The sequence below is a fragment of the Sceloporus occidentalis genome, unplaced genomic scaffold (assembly GCF_023333645.1).
Source record: "Sceloporus occidentalis isolate IW3139 unplaced genomic scaffold, rSceOcc1.0.p SCAF_222, whole genome shotgun sequence".
Taxonomy (NCBI): Eukaryota; Metazoa; Chordata; class Lepidosauria; order Squamata; family Phrynosomatidae; genus Sceloporus; species Sceloporus occidentalis.
The window spans coordinates 1,188,145-1,197,562 of NW_028317202.1; the positions used below are offsets into that span (position 1 = coordinate 1,188,145).

At 42.1% G+C, this 9,418-nt stretch overlaps 1 pseudogene; it reads right to left on the bottom strand.

Annotated features, from left to right (window-relative positions):
• Positions 1–3,536: 3,536 nt before the first annotated feature.
• On the bottom strand, positions 3,537–8,839 carry LOC149276996 (long-chain fatty acid transport protein 3-like; annotated as a pseudogene).
• Between the last annotated feature and the right edge of the window lie 579 nt (positions 8,840–9,418).

Below are 9,418 nucleotides of genomic sequence, written 5' to 3' on the forward strand. Positions count from 1 at the left end.
CAGGAACGATGGCAGCCCCTTGTCAACACCTTTTGGAGCTGAACAGCTTCCCCAGGCAAAATCCCTGTGGCCCTGCATAGCGGTCAAGTTTCAGACCGACCACCAGATAGACTCGATCTGTAGTGTATCTACCAGTAACACACTATGTTAGACAGTTCAGATTCTGTTTTAGGTTAATTGCTTGCAAATTCTGGATTGAATGCAAAAAAGGGCAGATGTTATGAAGTTATTATGCAAATACTGTGGCAGTTTGTTTATGGCAATATTGCATTGCCTTGTACTTCCCGTTTTCCTGTTTCAACCTCTGACCTGGATGTAGTTATACAGTTTAACATGATTCCTCAAACTAACAGTTTACAGTGTCTTGATTTCTTTACATGAAACAATCTCTGCCCTCATAAGCAAATATTCCCCTACTTGATCCTTAAGTTCTTCCCATGGGCTAAGGCTCTCCTCCTCACTTATCACCTTTTCATTTTCCCATCTACAAGATGGTGCTTCCCCGTACCTCTGGAATCTACTTCCACTGAACCTTCAGCATTCACCCTCCCTTTCAACATTCAAGAAAAATCTTAAAACCCACTTCTTCAGAGAAGCATGCTGCAGAGGTTCTCAATGACAAAATTTTTATGCAATGATATTTTAGTTTTAGTATTTTGTATTTATATTTTGCTATTTGAAGAGGGAATAAAATGGTCACAATTATGGTTTCTCATTATAAAGCTAAAAAATGGCTTCTGTTTATTGCAAATGTTCCGTGTACAAGTTATTTATCGTAAAAGAGGAAGAAAAAAGAAAAACTACGGAAAATAGCTGTATATTATGTAAAATCAAACAACATTACAAACCGGTGAGACACACCAGTCCGAGCGTGTTTGTGGGAGACATTGTCATTGAGTATTGTAGTCTGTGTGTAGCGCATGCACAAAAGGCAGGGTCCTGTTACAGCCCCCACAGCAATGTTACCTTTTGAAGTTCAAACCCACATTGTTAGGGATATTAATGAGACAAAATAGGTAAAACCACTATTTTATCACACACGCAAAATAAGGACGCTACCAAACATTGTAGGACCACATCCACAATATTAATTTAAGGAGATACCCTATATTTTATCTCCGATCCTAAATTCTTTCAGATCGCCGAAAATTATAATTCAAATTAGATAGATATTATCACAATAATCAATCAAAAATATTATTTATTGTAAACACAATTTATAAAATATATATATGAGTCATACAGTGTATGATATAAAACAGAAAATTCTTAAAAAATGTCAAATTACAGTATATAATCGAAAGTTATCAATATGAATTACTACTTTATGAGTCTAACACACACCATTAATTTCCAGTCCACTCAGCAACCAAATAATAATAATCAGGGTAGTAATAAAAAGATCACTAACTCTATTTATATATTAGTTTAACTAATATGACAATTAAAAGTAATTTAATAATGTCTAAGAGTATTAGTGAAGTTCCTAATAGATGCAAATAATGTCAAACTTCATCTACAGGGAAAAATACCTTTTCATTATTGTCATTATCACGGGTTATAAGCTGCAGTCTCACAAGCCGTCATATACAATAATGCAATATACTTGCTATTTCCCAGAAACAGGGAATTCTATATGAAGAAGACAAAATTCACCTCTATTCAGAATAATAAAACAATTATAATTACCACCGGTCCAACCGGTCCTTGCAGAAATTAATCCAGGTTCAGCGGCAAGAAATTAAGTGGAAAGAAATATAACTTTCTAAAAGTTATATAGGTTAGAACTCAAAGTAACTCTAAGAGTAAAATTATGGTGCCAGGATCTTAAGATTCCAATTCTCTGGGGTAAATTTAAATGAGTCCGTCAGGGTCTGCCTGTTTCAGGGTGCGTTTCTCAGGTCCGTTTTTAAGGTGAGTTCCAGGGTGAGTCCCTCAATTATTAAAGACATAAGCTTTTAAAGACAGGGCTTATTATCATAGCCTCCACCTCTTGATTGGAATTCTCCAATCATAACGGTGGGTTTTATCCATTATAATTAGGACTTCTACTCATATTTACACCGTTGTAATTTCTTAATTTACCTGCGAGAGACGCTCTGGTCTAAGAAATAATTTAAGACCATTACATATGTGTTTGGAATTTATCCATGGTCACTTTAACTTTAGATGTTACCTCCTAGATAGTAAATCAGGTCTTTGTAGTCACCCATATCTCCAGACGTTGCCTCCTAGGTAGTAAATTAGGTTTTGGTGGTCTTACGACGTATCCCCCATTCCAATTTACATTCCTAAGGATATGTAGTGTCTACTCCTTAACTTTCTCATGGAAGATAACGTTAATTGGATCATATATACTGAAACATCTTTATACATGAATACTTCTTTGTTCTCAATTATAGAGGGAACAAAGACAGAAAGAAATAATCATTATATGATTAAGTAAAATAAAATGGCTCTGATTCCATTTTGTGCTCATGTAAAATACAAAATATATAGAATACATATTTTCTATGATAAAATATCTGAAAATATATTTCTGTTTTGTAATAACTTTTCATGTCCTTAATGAAACTTGAATGCAGATGTCAGTGTTGACGAAGGGCGGTGGATTCAGCAGCCGCTGCTCCCCACTTTAGTATTAAAACACCCCCCATTTTTTTTACTCTTTTATTGGGGGATGCTGCCTTGTGTGTGTTCCTTTTATTTTGTTTTGTTTGTATTCCAACTTTGTGGCTACAAATTTGGATTCAAGTTCCTGAGCTGTACATTTCCTGTCCGCTGCTCAAGGGGAAAAAAAAACATGAAGAAATGTTAAAAAAGAAAAATGTTTTTTAAAAAAACAAACCATTGTATTATTTATTACTTGCAAGCTCTGTTAATAAAGAAAGAAACCGTTTATAGTTTTTTATTTGATCATGTAATTCATTTGGGGTCTGGGGGCTGATTTACATAACAAGCCCTGGAATCTGTCCACGGGGTCTGTATTATGAGGGCTCAGCAGGGTAAAGGGTAGTTTCTCAACCACAAGAGAGCTGTACGAAAAATACATCCAACCATCGCCCCCTAACCACACAATCCTAACCTGTAAAGCTGGTTGAGAGGGCCATTAAATACCCTCCCCACACACCAAACTGTTTAAATAAAATGAAAAAGTCATCAATCTGTTCCGCTTTAATATGAGATTTTGTTACCATTTTATAGTAAAATATAAAATAATACGAAGGAAGACAGAGGAAAATCCAATGCCGTAAAATGCAAAAATTCACAAAAACGTCTGCGCATTGTGTCCCGTAAGTTACATTTTTATCAAAAGATAAATTTACAAAAAGATTCCGAGGCTTTTCCGTGACGTAACCATTAGAAAATGCTGGAATGGATACCCCCCACTACTACCTCCCGCTAAACCCTGAACTCCGAGTCCATGATCCGATGGTACAGATCCTCTGTGAGGGGCCACTTACAATGACCGCTCTCGTCCACTCCTGGACGCGCAAGGGAGAGAAACCATCCTTTACCAGGCGGAGCTTCTGCTGTTAAAAGGTCCCCGTGCACTCCATCGCCTCCTACAGAACAACGTACAGGGCTTAGAAACCACACGGATACCATGCACCAGTAACCAATCACACAGGGGAATGGCATACACCAGTAACCAATAGCACAGGGGAATCATATACAGCAGCAACCATTCACACAAGGGAATCCCATACACCAGCAACCATTCACACAAGGGAATCCCATACACCAGCAACCAATCACACAGGGGGAATCCCATACACCAGTAACCAATCACACAGGGGAATCCCATTCACCAGCAACCAATCACACAGTAACCAACACCCAGACTCACCATCAATCGTATGAACCGTGGACAGGCGTACGAGGTAATGGACTCCACTACGTGGGTGTAAAGTCTCTCCAGGTCCAGCCTGTGGCCGGGGCGCAGAGTCACAGATGCCATGCCGGCCCGGCACTCGTGTCCTGGAGAAAAAAAATCAAGTGAAGATTCACCTTCCACAAACTATGAGGGCAGCAAATATTGGGGGGTATGAGAGGGTCGTGTTACCTGGGACCACTACACCAAACACATTGACCTCCTGGAAGGAATCCAGCCCACTCAGGATCTACGACACCTCAGTGGTTGCCACGTTCTCTCCCTTCCATCTGCAATAGGATTATACGAAAACGAAAAGGATTTTTTAGTTTCACTCCAATGTCCATTAAAATGGAAGCTCGCCTGCCACGTCACGGCAAACCTCTTAGGTGAGTCCTACACTGAACAATTCACCTTGCTGCTTTGAGCTAAAGGGAAAAATATCTAATGAGACAGAAAGGGGTATTCTCTGAACCCCTAAACACTTATTAGCCCTTAATAGGGACCACATGGGATGGGCGGCAGCACTTGTAACCTAGCTGTGAAATACAAAATTGAAATACAAAACACACAGAAGAAAGCCCTGCGCTCAAACTCTTGGGTAGTAGCTATGGCTATAGTAGTCATCAGCCCAAAATACATAGAATAAACATCAAAAAAATTGTTACATGCTTATTTAGACAAATGAAGGTTTGTATACGAAAACGGCATCAGGGATGGGGCAGGGAGATTGTATCAGGGACAGGGCAGGGAGACTGTGTCAGGGGCAGGGAGACTGTATCAGGTATGGGCAGAGAGGCTGTATCAGGGGCAGGGCAGGGGGAATGTGTCGGGGCAGGGAGACTGTATCAGGTATGGGCAAGGAGACCCCTTACAAAAAATTACTGCAGTTTTTCTGAAGTAATACTGCAGTTTTTTGGACATGAAAAACTGCAATACTGCACTTTTACTGCAGTATTACTGCACATTTACTGCATTTGTACTTCACTGTACTCCAGTTTTACTGCACTTTTTTTTTATATTGCAAACCTACAGTTGTACTTCAATGTACTGCAGCTTTATTGCATTTGTACTTCCTTACAAAAATAACTGCAGTAAAACTGCAGTACAGTGAAGTACAAATGCAGTAAAACCGCAGTAAATGTGCAGTAATACTGCAGTAAAAGTGCAGTATTGCAGTTTTTTCATGTCCAAAAAACTGCAGTATTACTTCAGAAAAACTGCAGTAATTTTTTCGTAAGGGACTGTATCAGGTATGGGCAGGGAGACTGTGTCAGGGGCAGGGAGACTGTGTCAGAGGGAGGAAAAGGTGACCTCCACATGCTCAGTACCTGAAGGTGTCTCCAGCGCGGTCCCGGAAGTACACGAAGCCCAACTCATCCTGCATCATCAGGTCTCCTGTATTGAAGAAGCAGTCACCGACCCAGAAAACATCCCTTAGCAGCTTCTTCTCAGAGAGCTCTCGGCTGCCCACATACCCCAGGAAGGGTGACATGGGGGTAACTGGAGAGATGAGAAGCCTGGTCTCTCCTGCAAAGACACAAGAGCATGAGGCCAGCTGCACATACAGGCCAGAAGCATCAGCCACGGTAAGAACCCCAAGAGCTTTATACAGCATCACCAGGTGTACTCAGCACTTTACAAATGCAACACCATAACTAGCAGGTAAATAACGGCTGCGAGAGAAAAATTAGAGTAATGGTAATGGGGGACATGGATCCCAGATAGCCCACAATGTGCCTCAGACCTGTCACAACCACGGGGTCAAGAATAAAGGCAGTGAGAGGGGCCACAGAGGGCACGCTGCAAGCAGGTGTAAAGAGCCTTACCTGTAGCTGGTTTGTTAGGTACCGGTACAGCTCCCCGATGTTCTGAAACACAGTCATGTTATATTTACGGCAATCGCTCCATAACTGGGTGGCAGAGAATCGTTCCTTCAGTACAAGTGAAGCCCGATTGGGGAGGAAAAAACATGAACGACATACGCAGCACCAGGAACGTAGACATCCCCTAATGCCCAACATGGAGCGCCCGGACGGCTCAGCAGCATCACTGAACACTCACCGATACCGATGCAGCCCCCGATGCCCAGTAGAGCTCAATACTTGTGATATAGGGGCAGTGACATGTAGATGATGTCATCAGAGTGTGCCCAGCACAACTGGTGGAAGGGGTAGCACATTAGGGTTTTCAGGTGGCTGATCCGAGCCGCTTTCGGTAACCCTAAAAAGCGGCACAAGAAAGGGCACAGTCACGGCCACACCCTACAGGAGGTACTCAGTGACATGATACCACGCTGTGGAATATGACGGCACTATCTTAATCAATTTTTGGTAACACTGGGTGCCGGAGATGAAGATACAGATGGCGGTGTCCATTGGGTTTCTTGGCACCCTCGGCTGGGAAGGAGGCTCAGCCTCTGAGGTCTCGTCTATCATTTTCTGAAGGTTCCCGACATCTTCGGGGTATTCCCGGGGCCAATGACCCAGGTCTTTATCCCAATCTTCCGCAGTTCGGGTAGAATCTCCTGGACAGATTCAAACAGCTCTACGGGGAAGAGGATCATGAGAGGCAGCAACTTCAGCATCCCACAGTTACCCCCTGTGCAAGCCAGTGTCCCCCATTAATAGCCACTTTATCAACTGGTACCTCCCACTATTCCGCGTGTGATCTGCATTACCCCCATCCCCACGGTGACACCGCTCATTCTCCCTAATACCCCTTTATTCCATTTGTGGCCCCATATTTTCCCTCAAATAAAATACCCCGTTTTTCCACCCTGTGCCCCATTCTGCCTAATACCTCTTTATTCCACCTCTTACCCCTCTTTCTCCCTCAATGCCCTTTATTCCACCCTGTGACCCCAAATTGTCTCTCAATGCCCCGTTATTCTACCCTGTGACCCCCCATTCTCCCTAATACCCCTTTAGTTCACCCTGTGACCCCCCCATTCTAGGGCTGCAACCAAAGATTTTTTTCATAATCGACTGGTTAACTGTTTCTTTTCATATAGTCGGATAAAAAAAACAACATGCAAATTTTCCGTTTATTTCAAATAATTTGAACAAACAGAATAAAAAGCGTAACGTTTCCATTAACGTATCTCTATTACAATGCATTTCTCTAACTGCCTTCTTATTATACAGCCTTTTATAATAATTAAAGCCACAGGAACCCAAACCCCATGTTTCCCCAACTACCTAAAAAACGTTTTATTAATAAATATTCATTCACATCTAAACAGTTTTTTCATATTTCATCAAAACTATGAGTGAGAAAAAAACATTTCTTGTTTTTATTTCCTTTTCTTTGCCAACCTGCCACCAGTTATTTCCCCCCCATATGCTTTATACCCCCTATATGCCACTCTGCCACCAGTCGATATGCCTTATAGACCCCTGATACGCAGCTCCCCACCCCCGATACGCAACTCTGTCCCCCCCCCCCAAAAAAAATCACTGGTGTCTAGTGGGTGCAGCTGGTGGGGGGCTGCGCGAAGTACTTATACAAACCCCCGCTGCTGGCCGGCACCTTTGCGCGAACCTTTATAAGGGAGCACCGGAAAGGTCACGTGACACTGGCGTTCCGTCACAGAAGCCAAGGCAGGAGAGTAGCGTCGGTTTGTGTCATCACATGACAGGGACGCTCAGCAACTGCCAGGGAGGAGGATCCAGCAGCTCTGCGGAGATCAGGATCTTACAGGTACTGTCCGATCAGAATATACGGTAAGACCAGGGGCATTTTATCCTATATTCCATAAAATTCATTCAACTAATCCGTAATGAAAATCTTTAACAACTAATCACAAATAATAACGATTTTCATAATCGTTTCTATTGATTAATTGTTACAGCCCTACCCTATTCTCCTTCAATACCCCGTTCTTCTACCCTGTGCCCCCCATTCTCCCTCAATACCCCTTTCTTCCACCCTGTGCCCCCCCCATTCTCCCTCAATACTCCTTCTTCCACCCTGTGACCCCATTCTCCCTAATACCCCTTTATTCCACCTGTTACCCATCATTCTCCCTCAATACCCCTTATTTCCACCCTGTGACCCAGATTGTTTCTCAATACCCTTTATTCTATCCTGTGACCCCCATTCTTCCTAATACCCCTTTAGTTCTCCCTGTGAACCCCCCCCATTCTAGTGCTGCAACTATAACTAATAATCAATTAGTTAACTGGTTGTTTTAAAAATAATCGGATAAAACCAAAGAAAACATAAAAAAGAAAAAAAACTTTAAATAAAAAGAAGTTTTAAAAAAAATAAATAAAAAATAAAATAAATAAATAATCGGATAAAAAAACAACATGCAAATTTTCCGTTTATTTGAAATAATTTGAACAAACAGAATAAAAAGCGTAAAGTTTCCATTAGCGTGTCATTTATCTCTCTAACTCATTTCTCTAACCGCCTTCTTATTATACGGACTTAATAATAATAAAAGCCACAGGAGCCCAAACACCATATTTCCCAAACTACCTAAAAAACATTTTATTAATAAATATTCATTCACATCTAAACTGTTTTTTCATATTTCATAAAAAACTATGAGTGAGAAAAAAACATTTCTTGTTTTTATTTCCTTTTCTTTGCCAACCTGCCCCAGATATGCCTTACTCCCTCTATATGCCACTCTGCCACCCAGATATGCCTTATACCCTCTGAATGCCACTCTGCCACCCAGATATGCCTTATACCCCCTATATGCCACTCCCCCCGGTATGCCTTATACACCCCTGACACGCCACTCTGTCCCACTGATATGCGTTATGCCCCCCCCAAAAAATCACTGGTGTCTAGTGGGGGCAGCTGGTGGGGGGCTGCGTGAAATACGTAGACAAACCAGCGCTGCTGGGCGGCACTTTTGCGCGAGCCTTTATAACGGAGCACCGGAAAGGTCACGTGACGCCGGCACTCCATCACAGAAGCCACGGCAGGAGAGTAGCGGTGGTTTGTCATCACATGACAGGGACGCTCAGCGCTTGCCAGGGAGGAGGATCCAGCAGCTCTGCGGAGATCAGGATCTTACAGGTACTGTCCGATCAGAAAAGGGGTATTTATCAGAGCATTTACTCTAAAAACCCCTCATCTTATATTCCATTTATTTATTATATCAATCCATAATGAAACTCTTTAACAACTTATCACAAATAACAACGATTTTCATTATCAATTCTATTGATTAATTGTTACAGCCCTACCCTATTCTCCTTCAATACCCCTTTCTTCTACCCTGTGACCCCCCCCATTCTCCTTCAATACCCCTTTCTTCTACCCTGTGACCCCATTCTCTTTTAATACGCCTTTATTCCACCTTGTAACCCCCCATTCTCCTTCAATACCCCTTTCTTCTACCCTGTGCCCCATATTCTCCCTAAATAGCCCTTTATTCCACCCTGTGACCCCCACATGCTCCCTCAATACTGCTTCTTCCACACTGCGACCCTCCATATCCTTTTATTCAACCCTGTGTCCCCCATTCTCCCTAATACCCATTTATTCAACCCTGTGACCCCCTATTCTCCCTAATACCCCTTT